General features: G+C 45.4%; 1 non-coding gene across 1 annotated transcript; it reads right to left on the bottom strand.

Annotated features, from left to right (window-relative positions):
- Nucleotides 1-24,657: 24,657 nt before the first annotated feature.
- On the bottom strand, nt 24,658-24,818 carry LOC115932640 (U1 spliceosomal RNA). Its single transcript, XR_004068868.1, has one exon. It is a non-coding gene; the product is annotated as a U1 spliceosomal RNA (small nuclear RNA).
- Nucleotides 24,819-25,644: the final 826 nt, after the last annotated feature.

Below are 25,644 nucleotides of genomic sequence, written 5' to 3'. Positions count from 1 at the left end.
GCACTGATCTTAGGTTTTCCAATAACGATGTGATCTCCAGGAACAATTTGGGGAGGTTTAGAATCTTGCAGCCAGAGGCTACATGACTCCTAAACCATAATTTCTAATCTCAGGGCTAATTTGTTAGTCCTGCAAAGGCAGTCTAGTCCCCAGGCAGGAAGGGGGTTTGCTTTGGGAAAGGGATATTATCATCTTTGTTTCACAGCTAAACCATAAACTAATTTCCTCCCAAAGTTATTTCAGCCTGTGCCCAGCAATCAACAAGGAAAGCTTGGACGTTAGAAACAAGATGGAATCGGTTAGGTCAGATCTCTTTCACTGTGATAATTGTCCCAGTTGTAACTTTTGCAAAGGCGGTTTCAGAAGCAGAGGCATAGGTTTGACTTCTTTCACTCAGTCTTATGTCTATGAATTTTTCATGTTATTCATATGGTTATTTGTTTCTATGTGTATTGCTTTGTAGGAATATACACTAACTTATTTATTTCTTCTGCTATTGTTGAGCATGTTGACCTAAAAGAAAGAGGCTGAAGCACAAAATATAATTTAGAGTTTACCTGAGCCAACATGAAGAGAGCTGCCTGGAAGACTCACACTGAAGGAACCTTGGATCTGAGCTCCCTTTGATCTTTGTCACAAGCAGGTATTTAAAGGTCGAAAGCAGGGACAGACAGTGGGCTGACAGAAAGGTGCCTGTCAGGAGTTCTCATTGGTTTACAGAAATAACATTGATTGGTGATTGGCTATATGTTGTTAAGTTATAGGGTATGGGGGTACAGGGATTGATGTGGCATTATTAGGTTAATTTACAGCTACTTGAGGCAATAGCAAGCAGTTTCAACAGATGAATACATAGCTCAGCGCAGCTCAAAAGGAAGGAGCAGAAAGTGGTTGCTGTCTCGATTTAACCTCTCTCTGGGCGTGATCATTTGAGAGGGCTCACATTCCTCAGATAAAACATTTTTAAAAAACTTTCTTCTTGAAAGCATTGATGATCAAAAGCTCATTCAAGGTGTCCCTCTTTGCCAGAAAGGCTTATTCCCGGATAGTCCTGTCCGAGGCAGGGGACAGGGGAGGAAAGAAGCCACCTCACTGAGGAATTTTTAAGAATGCCCAAAAGTCCAATTGAAAGGGCATTACAACCAGGCACGGTGGCTCACACCTGTAATCCCAGCACTTCAGGAGGACAAGATGTGTGGATTGCTTGAGTCCAGGAGTTCGAGACCAGCCTGGGCAACATGGCAAAACCCCATCTCTGCAAAAAACACAAAAAATAGCTAGATGTAGTGGCACACACCTTAGTCCCAGCTACCCGGGAGGCTGAGGTAGGAGGATTGCTTGAGCCTGGGAGTTCAAGGCTGCACTGAGCTAAGATCACACCACTGCACTCCAGCCCAGATGACAGAGTGAGACTCGGTCTCAAAAAAAAAAAAAAAAAAAAGAGAGAGACAGAGAGGCCTCAGTTAAGTCTGCAGCTTCTGTCACTTGTTGAATCATCTCTAGTCTTCAGAATACCATGAAATTAGTTTCCTCAGAAGTAAAACGATGAGAAATACATAACAATAATGACATTGCACTTCATCATTCCATGCCCTAAGACATTTATAGGGCCATGGATGGTGATCTTTTCAAGAGACAAAAATAAACGCTGGTGCAGAACAGGTAAGTGCGCTATAATTTGAGTACATCAGCTTTTGGGCATTAAAATCGTGGGTCAGAAATTTAGAGCGAGAGGGCAGGCTGGATCCTGATAGCAGGAGTGTGTGTGTGTGTGTGTGTGTGTGTGTGTGTGTGTTTGAGACGGAATCTCGCTCTGTCGCCCATGCTGGAGTGCAGTGGCACAATCTCGGCTCACTGCAAGCTCCGCCTCCCGGGTTGACGCCATACTCAGATTCCCTAGTAGCTGGGACTACAGGCGCCCGCCACCATGCCCGGCTAATTTTTTGTATTTTTAGTAGAGACGGGGTTTCACCGTGTTAGCCAGGATGGTCGCGATCTCCTGACCTTGTGATCTGCCCGCCTCTGCCTCCCAAAGTGCTGGGATTACAGGCTTGAGCCAGCGCGACTGTCCGAGTGTTTTTCTTTTAACTTTCCAGTAGCATCATGGTGTTTACCACTGTTATTTCAGAGTGAAGTGACAATTTTGTTGTTTGGTTGGTTTCGTACTTTTTATTTTTATTATAATTACTTTTTAAGACAAGGACTCTGTCTCCCAGGCTGGAGTGCAGTGGCAAGATCACAGCTCAGTGCAGCCTTGACCTCTAGACCTCCAAGGCTCAATGGCTCGGCCTCCCAAGCAGCTGGGACTACAGGCACACATCACCACACCCAACTTATTTATTTTTTGAGACAGGGTCTCACTCTGTTGTCCAGGCTGGAGTGCAGTGACATCATCAGGGTTCACTGCAGGCTCGAACTCCTGAGCTCAAGTCATCCTCTCACCTCATGCTCCTGAGTAGCTGGACTACAGGTGGACACCACCACACCCAGCTAATTTGTATATATTTTACAGAGTCAGTGTTTCACCATTTTGCCCAGGCTAGTCTCAAACTCCTGGGCTCAAGTAACCCTCCTGCCTTGGCCTCCCAAAGTGCTGGGATTACAGGCAGTTATTTTGACAATACTATTATGATGGTTAAACTGAGCTGTGAGGCAGGAAGGTTAGGGTGAGTCAGACAGATTAGATAAACCGGTTTTGCTTGATACGACCCTGAGTTGCATCGTGAGTGCAATCAGGAGGAATACAGGTGAAATTTAGCACAGGATGTACCAATGGGTCATTATGGTCAAAAGTGGTTTGTGGTTCTGAGTGGCAAACCTGGAACCTTGTCAAATTTCCCACAGCAGTAGTGGTTTGTGAGATTCTGATCAGAGAATTATCCCCTCCCTGCTGTAATCAAATTAGTCAGGGACAGTAAAACAGAAATCTGATCATAAGTATTTTGCTATGTATGTATGTATATGTATATACACATACACACAATAGGACTAGTGTGTCATATCTTAAGATAATATGCATATATTGGTGGTTTACCGAAACCACCAAGAGACAACCCCTACAACTTAAAGGAGCCCTAATGGTGTATGTATTCCAGTCAACAGAAAAAGAGACTAGCTCTTTCAGGTGCAGTGAGCACTGGAATTGTAACTGATTATACAGGCCAGTATCTTGGGTGAAAGCGGACTACCACAGATGTCAGCTACTTGCCATCTCTATCAGGAAGATTGAGTTACCTTTAAGTGAAAATCTCCTGACAGATGTCCACTCTGGCAGGGTTGCCTTTTACAAGAGAAACATGAATCCGTGTGTCAACGCACTGAAGTTTAATGGCACAGATTGGTCAGTAATACCTGTTGTGAGTCAGGTGCAGTGGCCCATGCCTGTGGTCCCAACTATTTGGAAGGTTGAGGCAGAAGGATGGCTTGAACCCAGGAGTTCAAGGCTACATTGAGTCACGATTGTGCCACTGCATTCTGGCTTGGGGAATAGAATGGGATCCCATCTCAAAAAAAGGTATAAAATAATAATAATACCTGATGTGGTCCCTTCCAACAGTCTTGGGGGGAATATTTTATTTGGTGTTGTTTCTAGTAAACAACATCTCCAGGTTATAGGCCGTGATTTTTAGTATTTTCATCTCCCAGGAGTGCATTATGGAAGGAATCCTTTATTAATGTGGAGTTCTTAGTAAGTTTTGAGAGATCTTAGCAGTAATGGAGAATGTCACCTTTGAGAAGTGCAGATTCATAAGCGCCTTCATCTAACCACTGCATGGGTCTTCCTGTTATTATTTCAAAGACAGACAGTGTGGACATTTTCCACAACCAGTGGGAGATCCTTGGCCAAGAAAGGTTAAAAACTTCTGTTAGCTTTGCCAACTGAGTTTTTATTGTGTCATTAGTACTTTCCATCGGCCCAAAGGATTATGGGTGACAGGCACAATGGAAATGTTGGGACGTAGGCAAAACATTACAAATGGATCCAATTACCTGACCAATGAAGTGTGTTCCTCAGTTGCTATGGCATTCAGATGGCACTCCCCATGAGGAATTACCTTTTCTTTTCTTTTTTTTTTTTTTTTAAGATGGAGACTAGCTCTACTGGAAGGCTGGAGTGCAGTGGCGCGATCTCAGCTCTCTGCAACTTCCGCCTCCCAGATTCAAGCAATTCTCCTGCCTCAGCCTCCTGAGTAGCTGGGACTACAGGTGTGCACCACCACGCCTGGCTAATTTTTGTATTTTTAGTAGAGACGGGGTTTCACCATGTTGGCCAGGATGGTCTCGATCTCTTGACCTCGTCATCTGCCCACCTTGGCCTCCCAAAGTGCTGGGATTACAGGGGTGAGCCACTACGCCCAGCCAGGAATTAACTTTTCTAATCACAATCTACCTACTACTTGCGCTGTGGCTCATTGGCATGGAAATGCTCACCCCAGTGAGCACGTACAAATTAGCACCAGAAAGTATCTGTGACCCTGAGATGGAGACAGCTGGATAGTCTAACTGCCATGTCTCGAAGGGTCCTAAAGTTAAAATGTCCCTGTGACCCATGAAGGGGCTTTCCAGGGTGATGTTTGGGACAAACAGTACCACAAGAATAAACCTTTTCTGCAATCATAGGCAATGATTTTCAATACCATTGCTTTCCCCATGCTAACATTTTATCTGATTTCCAACGAGTCAGCTTATGAAGTACTGTATTCAGGGTAATTGAAGGCTAAGGGGTGGATCAGTGTATCATTGGGCCCATACCATAAGCCTGTTTCTGGAAGAAACTTGTTCCCTTTATCCTTCCAGAGATCCCTCTCCTGCTTAGGAGCTCCCACTTACGCTTCTTTTTTTTTTTTTTTTTGCTAGAATCTCGCTCTGTTACCCAGGCTGGAGCGCAGTGGTGCAATCTCGGCTCACTGCAATCTCTGCCTCCCAGGTTCAAGCGATTCTCGTGCCTCTGCCTCTCAAGTAGCAGGAATTGTAGGCATGTGTCACCACACCAGCTAATTTTTGTATTTTTAGTAGAAACAGGGTTTCATCATGTTGGCCAGGCTGGTCTCAAACTCCTCACCTCAAGTGATCCGCCAGCCTCGGCCGCCCAAAGTGCTGGGATTACAGGCATGAGCCACCATGTCCAGCCCACTTTTACTTCTAATGAAGTCTTCAATGGGTCATAAGTCAGCAAGGTCATTTCGAGAAGTTCTGTGTCTGATGCCACCTTCAGAACTGCATTCTTAGCTGCAGCATCAGCAAAATGATTGCCCTTGCTCTCTGGAATATCTAGTTTTGAATGACCAGGAATTTTGATGATGGCCAAAGATTTGGGTTTTCAAATTGCTTCTAAGAGATCAGAGATTTATTGGTCATTTTTGATGGCTTGACCTGATGAAATCAGATACCTATGTTGCTTCTAAAGCATTCCAAAATCATCACCTACTCCAAATGCATCTCTGCTCCCAGTGTAAATGTTAGGCTGAGGTGGAAGGATTGATTGAGCCCAGGAGTTCATTCAGGTCCAGCCCGGAAAACACAGCAAGATGTCCTCTCTACAAAAAAAAAAAAAAATCAAAGAATTAGCTGGGCATTGTGACATGCACCTGCGGTCCCAGCTACTCGGGAGGCTGAGGTGGGAGGATTGCTAGAGCTGAGAGGTTGAGGATGTGGTGGGACATGATGGAGCCACTGCATTCCAGCCTGGGTGACAGAGTGAGACCCTGTCTCAATCAATCAATAAATAAATCTTAACCATTTAAAATATCAATGACAGATTTGTTTGGCCTTTTAAGTGCATTGCTGAATTCTCCAATCTACATATTGGGGAACAACCTGGGTAATGGCAACATGGAGGTATTTGGCAAAAATGCAGACCCTTTCATTGTCTGCTTCTGTCTGTTTTTAAAAACCCTCTAAAGGATTATTCCAATTCACCCTTTCCAACCATTTAGTGGCCCTGCCTTCTTACACCAACATGTGAATTAATTGATAAAGGTCAGAATATCCAGGCTCAAAAGTTTGGACAATTAAGTCAAATTTTCTCCTAAACCCTATAGGATATTGGAGGCTGCTTTTGAATTAGAAAGGGAAAATTCAGCCGGGTGCAGTGGCTCACGCCTGTAATCCCAGCAGTTTGGGAGGCCAAGGCAGGTGGATCACAAGGTCAGGAGTTCAAGACCAGTCTGGCCAAGATGGTGAAACCCCCTCTCTACTAAAAATACAAAAAAATTAGCCAGGCATGATGGTGGGCACCTGTAATCCCAGCCACTTGGGAGGCTGAGGCAGAGAATTGCTTGAACCCGGGAGGTGGAGGTTGCAGTGAGCCGAGAAAAAAAAAAAAGAAAGAAAGAAAGAAGGGGAAAATTCATGTAAATTTTCATCAGGGAAGTCTTTTTTTTTTTTTTTTTTTTTTTGATACAGAGTCTTGCTGTGTCACCCAGGCTGAGTGCAATGGCATAGTCTTGGCTCACTGCAACCTCCACTTCCCAAGTTCAAGAGATTCTCCTGCCTCAGCCTCCCGAGTAGCTGGGATTGCAGTCATGTGCCACCATGACTGGCTAATTTTTGTATTTTTAGTATAGACGGGATTTCACCATGTTGTCCAGGCTGGTCTCGAACTCCTGACCTCATGATCCGCCTGCCTAGTCCTCCCAATGTGCTGGGATTACATGCAAGAGCCACTGCGCCCAGCCCAGGGAAGTCTTTTTATAGTATTCTTAATTCACATTTTGGCGAAGCAGTATACAGAATAGTAGGCTCCCCTCTTCCTGTGGGTTTTACCTTGAAAGGGGCTGTCAGAACAGAAGTTTCAGGGAAGGGGCCAGAGCCCTGGGGACTTTCCTCAGGTGATGGTGATGGAAGAAGAGGCAAGGCAGGACCAGAGGGCTCAGGTAAGGGAGACTATGCAGGTGCAGGGGCAGGAGGAGAAGCAGCAGTTGGAGGCGAAAGAGACAAAGCCTCCTCAATATTTCTCAATTCAGAAAACGTGTCAGATGACTTCCTTCAGCTTACTTCCTCACTGGAGGCAATTTTCTCAGTTCTTTTAGAAATTTCTAGGTATCATTGGAAGTAAGTCTCCCATTTAATTTGGTTCTAAAACCAAATTTTTTGGCCAGGCGCGGTGGCTCACGCCTGTAATTCCAGCACTTTGGGAGGCTGAGGTGGGCGGATCACGAGGTCATGAGATGGAGACCATCTTGGCCAACATGGTGAAACCCTGCCTCTACTAAAAATACAAAAATTAGCTGGGCATGCTGGCGTGTCCCTTTAGTCCCAGCTATTTGGGAGGCTGAGGCAGGAGAATCGCTTGAACCTGGGAGGTGGAGGTTGCAGTGAGCCGAGATCACGCCACTGCCCTCCAGCCTGGGCGACACAGCAAGACTCCATCAAAAAAACAAAAAACAAAAAAACAAAAACAAAAATTTTCCAATTGTGCACACTAATAAATTATTTTAAGCATTTCAAAAGATCCCAATTTTCTTCATTCTGCTTATGACTTAGGAAATGACCAGGAAATGCTTAGGTGGGTTCAGTTTCTTGGATATTTACAAGAGGATGCTTCATAAATGTTATACATAAACCCAGCTGGTGTTTCTAAAGGTGGTTGTTTCTTCACAGTGTGCTGAATTTTGAAGCTTGATTTCCCATAATTCAGGAGCTTTTCAGATGACCAAGGCCTGCGATGTGTTTTGGGTCACAGTGTGGTGCTTATGAAGTCACTACTACAGATAACACCGGAGTTGTGTATCGCTGTCTCAGTGGTTCCACTGTTTCTAACCACCAGGTGGCCACAGAGTGCACGTGCTATGGGAGACTCGTCCCACATATATCCTCCCAGAAGAGCAGGAAAGGGGGTTGATAAAAGTGTTCTTCTGATGGGAAGTGTCCTACAAGGCCACCTTCACATGGTGAGTAATGACCCCAACACCTCTGCAACATCCCCGATCACTTGAAGCACCTGAATGGATCAGCGGGAGCAGATCGCTTCTTTTCTTCAGGGCAGGGGAACACACCTCCATGCACTTTCCAGTTAAGAACTAACAGGAATTAGTCACAAATGAAAACCTAAGTCCGAATGTTCAAAACAACATGCTACATAAAACAAAACCACCAGGGCCTACCTGCCAATACCTTGACCCAGAACTTCCTGCTGAGGAATAGAGGCAGAAACGGCAGAAGCTCTCTGGGGAGCTCTTTGCCTGACTGTGACCCAAACCTTCTGTCCTGATGCAGAGGTGGAAAAGGCAGTTATTTCCCCCTGAAACACAAATCTCTTACTCACAGGGTAAAGAGAGAAAACCTCTGTTCTAGAAAGGGAGAGCTGAAAAGGACACTCAAGCAAACTCCAAGACTTCAACCAACCAGTGTTTCTCTCAGAGTCAGTACTCGAAGGCTTCAGAGCTGGCCAGGCACCCAGTCCAGGAGGAATGTGGTGTGATCTGAGAGATGAAAATACATGCGCCCTTATAGACTAAGACAGACTGTAAGGTTAAGGAAACAAAAGTTAGCTACAGGTCCAGGGTTCAGGGCTCATCTGGCATGGCAACTTCCTGAATTCCTATGGCTACAGGAAAAACCACACTCTTGCTAAACTCCTTAACAATAGGAGCTGGCAAGCAAATTGTCAAAATCTTCCCAGCCCTTCTCAACTGGATTTACAACCCAGATCACTAGAGCTCTGATGGGACAGAGGAGTGGCCTTCCATTCTTTCCCGATAAGCAACTGCAGATATCAAGCCAGTTTCAGCCATGTTACAGGGACTGCACACAAACCAACTTCGTGTCCAGTAGTTCACCTTTTGATATAAAGAGCCAATTTCTGCCTTATTTTATGCTAAAATCCCTTCCCCATCTGTGAAGATGGGGTGCATGTTACATATATGTTTACCCATTGCACATGAGCTCAATACTCCTCAGAAATGGTGTTTCCCCAAACCTGCTGAATATGTATAACTCCACTGTGTGATACACACCCTGTGAGGCACAAAAACCAACCTGCCCTCTCTCTCTCTCTCTGAAGAGAAAGTGCCTCTTCAAAGACACACACCGGATACTGTCACTTCCTGGACTGCAAACTTATATCACCAATAAAATTCTTACTACTATTTAGCCACCCTGGAGGCCTTTGAGAGGACAGTCAGATGGTCAGAGATGAGTCAGTCTGAATCCTGCTCCCAGGGCCAAAAACATTGACATAGAAGGAAGGCGCTTAAGCACAAAATATGATTTAAAGAGTTTGTTTGAGCCAATGTGAGTGTAGTTGCCCGGAAGGCTCAGACCCAAACAATATTGGATATCAGTTCTATTTGGCCTTTGTTACAAGTAGGTTTGTAAAGACCAAAAAGGGAGTCAGGGAGTTGGCTGGTAAAAAGTTGCTTGTCAGGAACTCCCAGTGGTTTACAGAAATAACATTGATTAGCTATACATTGTTCAGCTACAGGGAGTGAGAGATGGTGTCCAGAGCAGCGTGTTTAGGTTACTTTATAGCTAACTGTGGCAATAGCAAGCAGTTTCAGTGGATGCATACATAGCTCAAAAGTGGGGAAGTGGCCAGTGGTGGTGGCTCATGCCTGTAATTTCAACACTTTGGGAGGCCGAGGTGGGCGGATCACCTGAGGTTAGGAGTTTGAGACCAGCCTGGCCAACATGAGGAAACCCCATCTCTACTAAAAAAAAAAAAAAAAAAAAAAAGGCAGGCGTGGTGGTTCGCGACGTTAGTCCCAGCAACTCGGGAGGCTGTGGCAGGAGAATTGCTTGAACCCGGCTGGAGGAGGTTGCAGTGGGCCAAGATCCTGCCACTGAACTCCAACCTGGGCAACAGAGTGAGACTCCATCTCAATACAATAAAAAAATTTTTTTAAACTTAAAAAAATTTAGAAAGCAGGAAGGAGGATGTGGTTGCTGTCTCATTTTAATGCCCAGCTTTAGGCATGCTAAGTTGAAAGCACTCATTTTCCTCACATGAAAAATTCTTTTCTTTTCTTTTTCTTTTTTTTTTTTGGAGACACACTCTCACTGTGCCACCCATGCTAAAGTGAAGTGGCATGATCTCTGCTCACTGCAACCTCCACCTCCAGGGATCAAGCAATTCTCATGCCTCAGCCTCCTGAGTAGCTGGGATTACAGGTGCTAGGCACCATGCCTGGCTAATTTTTGAATTTTAGTAGAGATGGGGTTTCACCATGTTGGCCAGGCTGGTCTCGAACTCCTGACCTCAGATGATCCACCCGCCTCAGCATCGCAAAGTGCTGGGATTACAGGTGTGAGCCACCATGCCCAGCCAAGACCATTAATTTAATCTATAGCTAAATCTATTCATTTTTCATGTTACAAATTCAACAAGAAAAATTTTCCCTAATGAAACATCACATTTAAAGCTAAGTAGAAAAAAAAAATGTAATAGACAGTGTCTTGCTGTGTCATCCAGGTGAGAGTGCACTGATGTAACCACAGCTGACCAGCCTGGAACTCTGGGCTCAGGCAGTCCTCCCAGCTCAGCCCGCCTTCTAATTTTTTAGAGATGGCATCTTGCCCTGTTGCCCAGGCTGGTCTCCAACTCCTTGCCTAAAGCATTCCTCCCACCTCAGCCTCCTGATTTTCTGGGATTACAGGTGTGAGTCAACCAGCCTGGCATTGCAGGAAAAAAAAAAGCCCATAAATTATTCTTTATTTTATTTTATTTTGAGTTGAGGTCTTACTCTGTCACCCAGGCTGGAGTGCGGTGTTACAATCATAGTTCACTGCAGCCTGGATCTCCTGGGCTTAAGCGATCCTCCTGCCTCAGCCTCCCAAGCAGCTGGGACTACAGACATGAGCCACTGTGCTGGCTAGTTGTTTAAAATCAGCTCGTTTTTTAAAATTTGTAGAGACAGGGGTCTCACCATGTTTCCCAGGCTGGTATCGAACTCCTGGCTTCAATCCTTCTTCTCTCCTCAGCTGCCTAAAGTGCTAAGATTACAGGTGTGAGCACCACACCCTGCTTAATTTTCATATTTTAATTTTATATACGTAATTATTACTGTCCTTAAGATAACTGGGGCAGTAATCTCTTTAAAGTTTTAGAGACTTAATTTATCTGTTCACTCCACTGGAAGAGTATGCCAATTGGTTTCATAAGAAAAAAATTTATAAATTAGAAAATTTCTTTCCACCAATCTAGGGGGCATTCAAAAGCAAATAACTGTGTTAAGTAACATCATTTAAGGTGAAAACAGATGCAATGGTGTCTATTAATGCTTATCAGTAAGGGAAACAAACTGAAAAAATGAACATCATTAGATCCTTGGAAAACCCTCATTGCTGAAAATCTGAGTGATTCTGGGATACCCTTCTGAGTCTGGCAGGGCATTCTCTTTCCGGAGCATATAAAAGTGAGTAAATCATTTTTTTAATCCATTGTCATTAAGAGCTGAACTTCCTTAATTTTCTGGAGATTATTAAATTTGATTCGTGGCCAGGAGCAGTGGCTTATGCATGTAATCCTAGCACTTTGGGAGGCCAAGGTGGGCAGTTCAGGAGTTCAAGGCCAGCCTGGCCAACGTGGCGAAACCCCATCTCTACTAAAAATACAAAAATTAGCCAGGCATGGTGTTGCATCCCTGTAATCCCAGCTACTCAGGAGGCTGATGCACAAGAATCACTTGAACCCGGGAGGCCAAGGCTGCAGTGAGCCAAGATCGTGCCACTGCACTCCAGCCTTGGTGACAGAGCGTGACTCTGTCTTAAGCAAAAAAAATTTTGATTTGTAGAGTTTAGAGAAGTGCTTATGTTGCTGACTCCATTGCTTATTTGTGACCATATAAATCTCTTTTCTCCTTTCTGTAGTGTGATTTAAACTTAATCCTTAAAGGATATATATTTCAGCTGGTTAGAGTTTTTTAGCTGGTAGAAACCTGAGTGTATGAATCAAAGAAAACTGCTCCTTTCATGCCACAGACTTAGTTTTATTTCTGTACTAAGATTTCTTTTAGGTATAGTAATCTGTTAAAGCCAAGAGCTCCTATGGATTGAAGTTTGGTGGCGGGTTAGTGGGGGCATTGAGTAGTAAGATCATCTTTATAATAGAGATGCCACTCTTGCAAGTATTGACAGCTATTGGGCCCAAAAAATTGTTACCAAACATTGGAAAGACAAGATATGAGCAACTTCTCATTGCTGCAGTCTCAAATATCAGGAAATACCATTATCCTCAGGACAATGAACAGACAATCAAAAGAGACTCACAGACCAGATCAGCTCTCATGTATCACCAAACAGGGACTGGATCCTTGTCAAACACCACCTAACAGAGATTGTCCCCAGAACTTCACTTCATAACATCAAAACCAGAAACCCACACTGATGCCACTGATGGCAGAAAACAGTGATGGAAGAAAGAGAGAGAGGGAGATAGAGAAAGGAAGGACTTGCTAAATGACCATACTTAGTATATAAAAGCAAAACAGCTCAATTTCTGCTCATGAAAACAAGAACCAAGGGAACAAGAGCCAATATCTCTAAGGATCCAGGTCTGCACCAGGGGCCTGTTAGGTGCAGGATTCTGTTGGCTCCAATGATGGGTGTCAGATGGATTAATTTTTATGGACATAGCCTCTGAAAGAAATCCATCAAGGCTAATAATACAGAGACACTTGTCTGCATGCTCATTCTCCATTAATATAGAAGGAAACTGGCATTAGATTGTTTTCATCAAATAAAAGTAAAATCAAGATTTATAAAGAAAAGAGGAAAGGGGAGGAGAAAAAAAATGACTGGGACCATTGTGATTTTGCTCCCTTTGGATAAGCAACTTGGCAGAAAGCTATCAAAGAGGTCACTGTGACCTGTCTTCTCTGGACCAATGTGACTTGGTCATCACAGGAAACAATTACAGGCTGGGCACAGTGGCTCATGCCTGTAATATCAACACTTTGGGAGGCTGAGGTGGGTGGATCTCTTGAGCTCACAAGTTGGAGAGCAGCCTGGGCAACATGATGAAACTCTGTCTGTACAAAAAATACAAAATTTAGCCAGGCATGGTGGTGTATGCTAGTAGTCCCAGCTACTCAGGAGTCTGAGGTGGGAGGATCACCTGAGCCTGGGGAGGTTGAAGCTGCAGTGAACCATGATTACACCACTGCACTCCAGCCTGGATGACGGAGTAAGACCATGTCTCTAAATAAATTAATTAAATTTGAAAAAGAAACAGGGCCAGGCATGGTGGCTCACACATATAATCCCAGCACTCTGGGAGGCCAAGATGAGAGTATCACTTGAGCTCAGGAGTTCAATACCAGCCTAGGCAACATAGTGAGAACTCATCTCTAAAAAATACATATTTCTTAATAAATATATACAATAAAATATATACCATATTTTATTATACATAATATATAATTGTATGTATTTATTATCTTAATAATATATATATTTATTAAATATATAAAATAAAATAAAAAAGAAACAATTACAGACGTTGGAGGACTTTAAAATATCTCAGCCAGGTGCAGTGGTTCAGGCTGGTAATCCCAGCACTTTGGGAGACTGAGCCAGGAGGATCACTTGAGCCCAGGAGGCTGAGGCTACAGTGAACTATGATCGTGCCATTGCACTGCAACCTGGGCAACAGAACAAGACCCTATCTCAAAAAATAAAATAAAATGTCTTAGAAGTTTAGCTGTCCATCCTATGCAACTGAATATCTGTGTGTAATGTCCACCATGTCCTTCTGTTTAACCTCCCCCTTACTTAAGCCAGAAAGGCATTTGTCCCCTTATTAGAATATCACTGGCACATGGCCGGGGGTGGTGGCTCATGACTGTAATACCAGCATGTTGGGAGGCTGGTCAGGAGTTTGAGACCAGCCTGGCCGACATGATGACACCTTGTCTCTACTAAAATTACAAAAATTAGCCAGGCTTGGTGGCGCAGGCTTGTAAGCTGAGATCATGCCACTACACTCCAGCCTGGGTGACAGAGCAAGACTTTGTCTCAAAAAAAAAAAGGGGGGGGGGGAAGAAAAGAATATCATGGGCACATGTATAGAAAGTTTGTTAGGCTGGGTGCAGTGGTTCACACCTGAAATCCCAGCACTTTGGGAGGACGAGGCAGGTGAATCTCTTCAGCCCAGAAGTTGGAGCTCCTGGGGCCAACCTAGGCAACATAGCAAGACCCTATCTCTAAAAAAAAAAAAAAAGTTGGATTTGATGGTGCACACCTGTAGTTCCAGCTCTTCTGGAGGATCACTAGTGCCATGGTTGCAGGGGTGGTGAGTTTGCAGTGACATGAGATCATGCCACTGCACTCCATCTTGGGTGACAGAGTGACACCTAGTCTCGAAACAAAAAGTACGGGAGGGGAGAAAATTTGTTGTGTCAGCAAGCAAATGAAGAAAGGGACATTATTAGAGTTGAGAAATAAACTGGAATGTGATTTGGTACCTCTCCCACAGAAGATAAGTTTGCTAAATGTGCTGAAATTAGAAGCATTATATAAGGCCCTGTGCAGTGGCTCATGCCTGTAATCCTAGCACTTTGGGAGACCTCGGAGGTGCCTGAGCCCAGGAGTTTGGGGACCAGCATGGGCAACATAATGAAACCCTTTCTCTACAAAAAATACAAAAGTTAGCTAGGCCTTTCGGATGCGACAACTGATTGTGCCACAGAGACACAACCCTAGTGGCTTAGGACTCTGGGAAGATATGATCTCCGCCGTTTATCTAGTGATTGATAATGCATGAACGCTTTAAAAGCTGGAGCAGGCAGCCGGGCCGGGCGCGGTTGCTTACACCTGTAATCCCAGCACTTTGGGAGGCCAAGGCGGGCGGATCACGAGGTCAGCTGATCGAGACCATCCTGGCCAATAAGGTGAAACCTCTGTCTCTACTAAAATACAAAACATTAGCCGGGCGGGGTGGCCCTCGCCTGTATTCTCAGCTACTCGGGAGGCTGAGGCAGGGGAATCGCTTGAACCAGGGAGGCGGAGGTTGCAGTGAGCCGAGATCGCGCCACTGCACTCCAGCCTGGCGACAGAGCAAGACTCTGTCTCAGGAAAAAAAAAAAAAAAAATCTGGAGGAGGCGTCCCTCAGTGGGCTCTAACCACCAACCTCTAGATTAACAGCCGAAAGCGCTAACCGATTGTGCCACAGAGACGGGTAGTGTACCTTCTTCTGGGCACTATAGGAAGGGTGCACTCACCAAACACTCCCCAACCGTCCCAACCTCAGAGCCCACCAGACAGTACAACTGTGCAAGGCTTTGGAAAACTGAAGAGATTAGAGTGGTGAATCGTGTTTAGTCTCATTGGAGACCCGCAGGTTGGGAGATTCTGGAACCAGGACGACCTTGCCCCTCGCCTGCATCAAAAGCTGCCGGAAACGCCCGGGCCCCGACCCATACCTGAACCGCCTGGGGGCCCAAGGGAAACTGAAAGGCCGGTGGGCTCCCGGGATGGCTCTTTGCGTTCTTTGCGCCTCCTTCACCCAGTGAGGGAGCCTGTGCCCACTCTGCCCAGTCACTTTTGAGGCCGCTGCGGAAATTCCCCTGCCATCTTCGGATCCTGTGTCCCGCACGGGGGCTCCACCAGGGCAGGGATCGTGGTGAGGGTCGCTCATGGGTCCCCTCGCGGGGAGCAGGGTCTGGCACTCACCAGGGCGCACGACTAGGACTTGTTGAATTAATCCATCCTCGCCTTTAGCTTTTAGTCCTTTGAAGAGCCCTGAAAATGGAAATCATGAAATATTTTACCATGGGGAACTTTTGATTTGCTTTTTGTTGTTGTTGTTTGTTTGTTGTTTTGTTTGTTTTTGAGACAGGGTCTCGCTTGGTCGCCCAGGCTGGAGTGCAGTGGTGCAAACACGGCTCACTGCAGCCTCGACCTCCTGGGGCCATCGTCGCCTTTAGCTTTTAGTCCCTTGAAGAACCCCAAGAATAGAAATCATGAGATTTTTCCATGGGGAAGTTCTTTTTTCAAAGCGTCTATTCACGTTGATTTCTAGGCATCCCCCGGGGAGGGCAATGGGCAGGGCCTCCAGTGCACCTTCTGCGCGGTGGAGCCGCGGGGGCTCAGTTGGGCAGTAGTAGGGATCTTGGGGAGGGAGGGCAGGAGCGGGGGAAGGGAAAAGCAAAAGCAAGGAAAGAAGCCGGGGAGCGGTGGAACACACATCCGGATCTCCTGAGAGGCTCGTGCAGAGGCACAGGCTAGATCTGGAGGTGAGAATTGTTTTGTTGTTGTTGTTGAAGCAGAATGGGGAGGAACTGAGGGGAAAATTCAGAGATAACATAGAAGAGCTCCAAACGCGAGGACCTATAACTCCCCAAGAATAACATCTTCCAGGGACACTAGACAGAAAACTAGGCATCTGGGAACCCTGAAATCCCTGGGGGAGTAGCATCATCATGACCCTCTGTGTTCCTTTTGGCAAAAGGACTTGCTTCCCTTGTTTGTACAATTGTTTGTGTTTGTTAAATAAATAAAACCCTTTTCATATATGTTTGAAAGTATATTGGCTCTATTATTTTAAGATTACAAATAATGCTGCAGTCATCATTCTTGTACACTTCTCATTGGCCACTGGGGTGTTTCTATAGGGTAGAGGCTTGGAGAGCAGTTGCTCCAGCATAGTGTTTACATATTTTTTATTTCATTCAATTTTCTTTCCTTTTTTGGCTTATTAGCTGTAACTCTTTCTTTCTTCTTGTCCACCGCTCCCCGACTTCTTTTCCTGCTTTTGCTTTTTCAGTGATGGCTTTAGGGTTTTCAGAATACATCTTTATCAGTGCCGTCTAGTGACATTCTACCTCCCCTTCTGGCTGTTATGTTAGTGTTGTCATGTAATTTGATTTTAGACATGTTATAAACCCCAGAATCCATTATTATTTCTTTTGTTTAATTGGTCAAATTATTTTAAAAGATTTAAATAGTAAGAACATATATATTTAACTATGTACATACCAATTTCCAGTAGTCTCCATTTCTTTTTGTAGATCCAGATTTCTGTATGGTTTCCTTATCTTTAGGCCTGGAGGAATCCTTTTGCATTTCTTGTAGTGTGGGTTGCTGAATTCTTTTTTTGTTTGTTTGTTTGTTTTTTTGTTTTGAGATGGAGTCTCACCCTGTCACCCGGATTGGAGTGCAATGGTGCAATCTCGGCTCACTGCAACCTCTACCTCCCGATTTCAAGTGATTCTCCTGCCTCAGCCTCCTGAGTAGCTGGAATTACAGACACACCCCACCACACCCGGCCAATTTTTGTATCTTTAGTAGAGACGGGGTTGCACCATGTTGGCCACGCTGGGTTGGCCAGGCTGGTCTCGAACTGCTGACCTCATCATCCGCCTGCCTCAGCCTCCCACAGTGCTGGGATTACAGGCATGAGCCACTGCGCCCAGCTCGAATTCTTTCATTTTTTTCTATGTATTTAAATGTCCTAATTTTAGTCACACTCTTGAAAGAATTTTCATTTTGGCATAGAATTCTAGGAAAACTTTATTTCTTTCAACACTTTAGGATGTTGCCACTTTGTTTTTGTAAAACTGGCATAAAGTGGGCTTCCTGTACTTGTTATATAATTTTTGGAATGTGTATTTAAATTAATAACATAAAATGGGGTGGACTGCTGGGCGCGGTGGATCACGCCTGTAATCCCAGCACTTTGGGAGGCCAAGGTGAGCGGATCACGAGGCCAGGAGATTGAGACCATCCTGCTAACACAGTGAAACCCCGTCTCTACTAAAAATACAAAAAACTTAGCCGGGCGTGGTGGCTGGCGCCTATAGTCCCAGCTACTCCGGAGGCTGAGGCAGGAGAATGGCGTGAACCCGGGAGGCGGAGCTTGCAGTGAGTGGAGATTGCACCACTGCACTCCAGCCTGGGCGACAGAGCGAGACTCTGTCTCAAAAACAAAACAAAACAAAACAAAACAAAACAAAACAAAACGGCTGGAGGAGGTGGTGCACGCCTATAGTCCCAGTACTTTGGAAGGGGGAGGCAGGAGGATCGCTTGAGGCTCAGAGTTGGAGACCAGTGTGGGCAAGATAGCAAGACCCTGTTCTCTGTCTCATGTATATATATATATATATATATATATACACACACATATACACATACACACACACACACATACATAAATCGTGAATGTCCTAGATTCATCTTAAGTTCCACCAACAGTGCACTTAAAGTAAAATGTGCCCAACCTGAGGGTCAAACCTACCTGCTGACGTGCAGTTTGTGTTTGAGACATTCTCAACAGCATTTGCTTTCCCCTAGCATAGTGGTTTTCGTGTTTTCCTCACACCTGAATGTCTTAAGTGCAAAACTTGTCAGAAATCATTTCCTTTGCCAAAAGATTCTAAAATACTTTTTTTTTTGAGATCAGCTCACTGCGACTTCCACTTCCCATGTTCACAGGATTCTCCTGCCTCAGCCTCATGAGTAGCTGGGACTGCAGGCCTGTGCCAACACACCCAGCTAATTTTTGTATTTTTAGTAGAGATGGAGTTACATCATGTTGGCCAGGCTGGTCTCAAACTCCTTACCTCAAGTAGTGTGCCCACCTCAGCCTCCCAAAGTGTTGGGATTATAGGCGTGAGCCACCACACCTGGCCTAAAATACTCTTACTTCAAGTAAAAGTGCATTAAAAACAAACTTCTCAGTTGCATCCCTGGAATCTATAGAAAGCCCGGGGAGACAATCAAGTGCTACAGGATCAAGCGCTAAAGAGGGGAGGACAAAGTGTGGCTTCCTCACTAGGAGTCAGGGCAAAGTTAACTGCCTTGGTTTCCAATGGAGACCAGAACTCGGTTCCCCTGTGACGGGAGGACGCAGCCCAGAGGAGGCAGACTTTCTCTTCATGGTGCCTTCAGACAGGAAATCTCCTAGGATTTCTTTCTTTCCCTTTGATCTACTCCCAATACTCCCTTTCTGTTTCTTCAAGGTCTTTTTTGGATCCCTACTGCACAGGACCTAAGGGGCTGGTGCCCTTCCCTACCCTCTCTGCCTGGGTGTCTTCAGCACCCAAGCTCACCCAGAATGTTACTGCCTGCCAGAGACAGCGAGAGGACCAAGAAGGGTGGTGGGTGCAGTGGAACCACAGCGTCACCATGTACCTGTGCCTCGTGGGATCTGAGCAAATTGAATAAATGCCCCCTGAAGCTTTTCTGCAGGTCACAGGGAAGGGAAGGGTGGCTGCTGACCCGGCAAGAGAAGCATCAGGAAGCATCAGGGGACCTCACCGTACCCCTGTACCTTGAAGACAGGCCTGGCTAGGCTGATTTTAATGGGTAGGCCGAAGGAAAAGCCTCAATGGCAACCCAAACCCCGACCCTGAGATTACGGCTTTCAAATGTCTGATCATTTTGATGCTGGTCAGTAGAATCCATCCCACCTTTATCAGGAGACTCCTTTGCCAAAATTCTGAGATCTGGGATTCCTGCTAGTTGCCGCACAGAAAGCCAATCACGAAGATGATTATTGCCAAGGAAGGCACTTTAATAGGGTTCTGCAGTGGGGGAGATGAGAGCTCAAGTCTCACATCTATCTCCCTGACCAGCCAAAACCAAAGGTTTAGATGGCAGGAAAGAAATGTAACAATGTGTAAGAAAACAGGAACTAGGGAGCAGCAAGGAAGTAATCATGATGAATGAGGGGTCCCAGCATCTCGCTGTCTGGATGAATTTCAGTTCTTTGATAGCTTTTTTGACAGGCCTGAAGGTCATTTCCTGAGGAAGGAACTCAGATAAAACAAATATTAAGTTTCAAGCTTTAAGACCAGAAGGGTCCATTTCTAGGTTTATCCAAAAAAGCTACATGTGGGACTGTTGGGTGGTTTTCAGATCAAGAAAGAAAAAGATTGTGCAGACCAAAGTCTGAAGTTAACCAAAGAAAAAGCAATTTTCTGACCAATAGGATGTATAGGATCAGAGAATGACAAGCCTATAGAAGAACTGTTTTTTTTTTTGTCCTGAGCATAGGGGAAGGATGAAGCTGCACCAGCTAGGGTGGAATTAAGCTGCAGATGGGCAAAAATCTGAATTTTGGTTCAGAACCCTGGGGTCTTCCTCAAAAGTCTCCTTCCTTGAAAGAGGAACCCTGTCTTGGTTTCTGCATCTCTCTGAGTCATTTTGGAGGTTGAGGATGCTGAGTTCTTGGTGCTTGGCCCCCTCTAACCCTGAGTACTTCCCCTCCTGCAGGGCAACCTGGCCAAGTACCCAGGCCCCAGCTCCAGCGACCATTTCCCCCTACTTTGCTCCTAGAAAAGGCTATTCCTAGGTCAGTGGTGAGGCACAGGCAGGACAGGGCAACTCGTTCTGAGATGTTTTGCCCTGGAAGGCCTTGAGCACTGCGGTCCTGCAGAACCACTGTCTCCCTCTTTTGGAGAAAGCAGGGAGGAAATGACCTGTGTGGAGGGAATCGAGGGCTGCACCTGCATGGAGGAGCTGAGGCAAGCAGGGCAGTTCCAGACTGTAAATGTAAAGGACATTTGTCATCCAAGAGGTTGGGCTGTTATTATTAATTTTGAATTTTGTCAAAACAAGCTGCAGGGAAATTAGTCTTCTTACTTGTAAGAACCTTACAAGACCTCCCATCTTATATTCCAGGGAGAATTGCTGCGTATTACATGAACACATAGGTGAGACTGCTGTTCTGACCTGCAGGACTTGATGTCCTGGTGCAGGGGCACCAGGGCACCGGCAAAGCCCTTCCCATACAAAGAGCAAGCATGTTATGTCTACAACCCATCGGCACCAGTTCCAAGTACAATTTCTACTTGGCTCTATGGACTGAGTACACATTCCCCACAGCACAGAAATTCTACAAACTCCCATGAATGCTATAGTGAAAAGCAGGGGCTGGCTAGGTGTGATGGATCACACCTGTAATCCCAGCAGTTTCTAAACCTGAGTCCAGGAGTTGGAGACCAACCCGGGCAACATGGCAAAACTTCAACTCTTAAAAAAACAACACAAAAAAAAAAACAACAAAACAAGCACAGAAATTAGCTGGCTGTGGTGGCTTGTGCCTGTGCTACTCCAAGGGCTGAGGTGGGAGGATTGCTTGAGTCAAAATGCCACCAGATACAGTGAGACCCTGTCTCAGGGAAAAAAACAAACAAACAAACAAAAAAGAGGCTGTGTAAGAGGTGACTCTGGGGACAACAGAAAAACACTAAGGTTTTCAAGTGGTGTTAAAAGCCAGTGGGCCTTGAGGACCACTGAGCAATCTACAAAGCAGGGAAGCCTAGATCCCTGAGCTCCACCTGCCAAGTACCACCACAGCTAATGTGAGAGACCTCCCCCACAGAGACTGAAATTTGCCTCCCGAGGAAACAAGTGACTACAGACATCTGTCCCAGGATAATAAAAAAGAAAACAAGGTCTCACAAAAACAAAAACAGCTGACCACACCATACAATCACTGAGACTGAGCCTGTGACTATAGGTGAAGAAAAAAAGGCTGTCTATTATTCATACCATGAAGGACCAGGGGAAAGTGTGAACACAGTCCCCTACTACTGTTGTGGGAATCAGGAGAACAGAGAGACCAATGGGTGGAACAGGAGGATTTTATTGAGTGTACTCAGGCCCAGCAGATTAAAATCCAAAGGCTGAGCCCTGAACAAAGACAAGGCTTGGCTTTTATACACACTTCTGAAAAGGGGTTGGCTAGTTTGAATGGCGCAGTGGGAATTTGAAGGTGCAAAACTCATGGGGCAGGCAAGAGGGCTTACAGAAGCAGAACAAAGGTAGCTAATCAAACTGTGACAGGTCTTGCCAAGCAAGCATAGCTGGTGACCTTGCAGGTGCACTGACGGGAAATCAGGAACTTAAAAATTGAATAATAAGAAATGGTAAGGGGAAAAGAGAAGGTAGTAAAGGGATTTGTTGTTTTTTCCTCTTATCCTTGCTGGGGGCAGACTGTGTTGAGAGAGTCTCTGGAACTAATTCCTCAGGGCTCTGGCTTTTCAGACAGTGTTATCAAGGATCTGCTAGGGCTCTATCTATTGCTGGCCTTGGAGTCAGTCAAGTACTGTGAAGCTCAGTATGCAGCTGAGCTTCACACATTAGGGGAGATAACAGAGAACAGCACATCTGGAATGCTGGAATGGATGAGCCTCAACCTTAAGATGAACCACTATTGGTGACCATAGGATTTCCCCTGCCAGGTAAGTGGCAGTCCACATACCTCTGCCCCACCACAGCTCCATATGCCTCACCTTTACACGCATGGTCACTTGCTCTGAGAACCACCCCCACCAATCCCCAACCACCCTGAGCCCTCCTAGCCCTAACACACAGCTGGGACTCTCACGTCCACCCAGCAGTCCTGGACTTGCTCCTACAGCACGGGAAATCCTCCATGGTGAAGAAGCAGCCCTGTGCTACCTCATCTACATAGAAATGCCCTATCGATGATGTCACCGACAATGCCTTTCTTAATGTTCTGGAGATTATTAAATTAGATTTGTATAGTTGTGAAAAGTGCTTATATTGCTGATTCCATTGCTTATATGTGATCATATAAATCTTTTCTCTCCTTTCTGTAGTGTGGTTTAAACTTAATCCTTAAAGGACATGTATTTGAATTTTTCAGCTTGTTAGAAACCTGAATATACCAATCAAAGAAACCTGCTCCTTACATGCTACAGATTTGGTTTTCTTCCTGTGCTAAGATGTCTTTTAGATACAGTAAATTTGTTAAAGCCAAGACTTCCTATGGAACGAAGTTTGATGGGAGGGGGGACATTGAGTAGTAAGATCACTCTTGTAACAGGGATGCCACTCTTGCAGATATTGACAACTATTGGGCCCATAAAATTTTTACCAAACATTGGAAAGACAAGATATGAACAACTTATCATTGCTGCAGTCTCAAATATCAGGAAATACCATTATTCTCAGGACAATAAATAGACAATAAAAAAATACAGAGCAGATTAGCTGTCATGTATTACCAAACAGGGATTGGATCCTTGTCAACACCACCCAACAGAAATTGTCCATAGAAATTCACTTCATAACATCAAAACCAAAAGCCCACACTGATGGCAAAAAATAATGATGCAATAATGAGAGAGAGAGAGTGAGAGAGAGAGAGAGAGAGAGAGACCTGTCCTATAGCCATACTTAGTGTGTAAAAGCCAAAGAGCTCAATTTCTGCTCATGATACTTAATAAAACAGACGGAACATGAGCCAATAACTCAGTGGGTTCAGATCTGCACCAAGTGCCTGTTGGATGCAGGATTCTACTGTCTCCAATAATATGTCTCAGATGGACTAGTTTTTTTTTGTTGTTTTGTTTTGTTTTGTTTTGAGACAGAGTCTCGCTCTGTCGCTCAGGCTGAGGTACAATGGCATGATCTCAGCTCACTGCAACCTCTGCCTCCTGGGTTCAAGCGATTCTCCTGCCTCAGCCTCCCCAGTAGTTAGGATTACAGACACACACCACCACATCCAGCTTTTTTTGCTTTTTTTTTTTTTTTTTTTGTATTTTTAGTAGAGACGGAGTTTCGCCATGTTGGTCAGGCTGGTCTCGAACTCCTGACCTCAGTTGATCAGAAGTAGGTGAGGTCAGAAAACATACCCTGGGAAATGCTGGCACAATGCCCAGAACCGCCATCGCTAGGCCTGGGGTTTTCTTTTGTAGTGGAATACTAGTATTCATGCAATGCAGGGACAAGACCAATTAGATACTTCTGGGAGTTAAAAAGAGATGAATTTACAGTGCCATTTGAGAAGGGGTATTAAGGAATTTGCCAGGGTACTGACGCGTGTCAGGTGCAAACCGCAGGTTGAGAGAGAGCTAAGTATTTTCTGTCCATGAAGGTGATAAGGGAGGGCCTGAAGAAAGACGGACCGGGAAGGACACTGGCGCCAGAAGTAGGAAAGGGCTGCTTGGGGGTGGGAAGGATGGGTCGGGGTGCTGTCTAAAAAGTTGCCTGGCAATGGATGTAGGATATGGAAGCGAGACATCAAACAAGAAGCTGTCATTTAAATAAAGTCTGAAGAAAGACTAGATATGTAAACAGCAGGAGATAATAGGGAAACTGGACCCCGCTGCTCATAAAACTTCCCGCCTTATATTTCAGGGAGGATCGCAGCGCATTTCCGCCAAGACAGGTAAGACTGCGGTTCTCACCTGCGGGCCTCCACGAATTGCATTAGGGCACCTGGGCTCCGGGAAAGCCGTTCCCCTACACAAAGTAAGCGTGTTATGTCTGCAAACGAACGGGGACACTAAGAGCCCCAAAGGCCCTGCTTTCATCCCAAAGAACAGCGCCCGTCTGCGTAGTTTGTACCTGGCTCTATGAGGTGAGAACACATTCCCCGCTAGCACAGAAATCCTACAAACTCCTGAGGGGGCTGCGGTTAGAAGCAGGGGCTGTGTAAAAGGTGACTCTGGGGGCTAGAGAAAACCACGAAGATTTTCACAGAGCGTGAGAACCCAAGACACTGGAGACCATGGACCAATCTCTGCAAAAAGCAGCCCTGCGTAGAAAGGGAAGAGCTGTGCGGCCTTCGCGCTAGTTTGTTTGTGTTAAGGCTGACGCTTCCTATTTCTCCTCAGTGGGAGAAGCGACATCTTAATTCCTATTCCCCAGCCTTCCACTGTAAGAATAACACGTCCAAGACACAAATCAATGAAAGAAAAAAGTAACCCTTAGAGTACAGCGTATTCTTGAAACTACAAAAAATCAGGGGAAAGCGCGAACGCAGTCCCACTACCACAAATTATGCAATCGAGTTTCCCACATTTGGGGCAATCGCAGGGGTCAGCACATCTGGAGTGCAACGGATAAGCCTCGCCCTGGGAAAAGCACCTTCATGATCATGTTATCTTCCCTGCCAAGTAAATATGAGCTCCTGCACCTCCGCCCCGTACGCTTCACCCTTTACACGCACGGTCGCTTGCCCCGCGCACCCCCCAGCCCTCCTAGCCCTGACACACAGCTGGGACTCTCCGGCCGGACCAGCGGTCCTGAACCCGCTCCCAAGGCTCGGGAACTCCTTCGAGGCGAAGCAGCAGGTGGGGAAGCAGCAGCTCCTGCACTGCCTCATCTACATAGAAGTCGCCCTATCCGTGATGTCACCGACAGTGCCTTTCCCAGGCCCCATCTGCCTTTCTGCCAGTCAGCCGACCAACCCGCTGCCTGAACCAGCAAAAGGAAGTGACATCTGCCTCTCCCTTTTTCCCTCCCGCCCTGGCATCTGTTTTCGCCCAAAGAAGCTGGTCCTTAGCCTGCCTTGCGAAGCAAACTTTCGGTGGCCAGATGGAGCCTGGGTACTCTTCTTCACATAATGACTTTTAATTCGCAGACTAGAACATTTAGGACTACAAAAGAAACCGGTTTTCTTCACATACTTATCCTTGTGATGTAGCATTCTGCTTGAAATTGGAAGCCGTTCAATGTCACAGAGAAACCATATTTATGAAAGTAAAGAGGCTTCTCAGATGACTGCAAACCAGCCTTCCTTACTGATTTTATCACTGGTAATGTTATAAAAACAGTTGTCAAGTTTAATGAATCTTGTAGTTTTTTTTTATTTTTATTTTTTTCCAAATTCAGTATTGTGGAAAAATATGCTGCCACAGAAGAAATGACTGGACACTCTCAAATGTGGTGTTGCACTTTGTCATCTTTTGGACAGCCATCTCCAGACCTTATTGCTTACCTCGTGTTAG

Source organism: Gorilla gorilla, chromosome 1 (genome assembly GCF_029281585.2).
Source record: "Gorilla gorilla gorilla isolate KB3781 chromosome 1, NHGRI_mGorGor1-v2.1_pri, whole genome shotgun sequence".
In the NCBI taxonomy this organism is placed as follows: Eukaryota; Metazoa; Chordata; class Mammalia; order Primates; family Hominidae; genus Gorilla; species Gorilla gorilla.
Note: the sequence above shows the minus strand (reverse complement) of the source record. Positions and strands in the feature narration are given on the sequence as shown.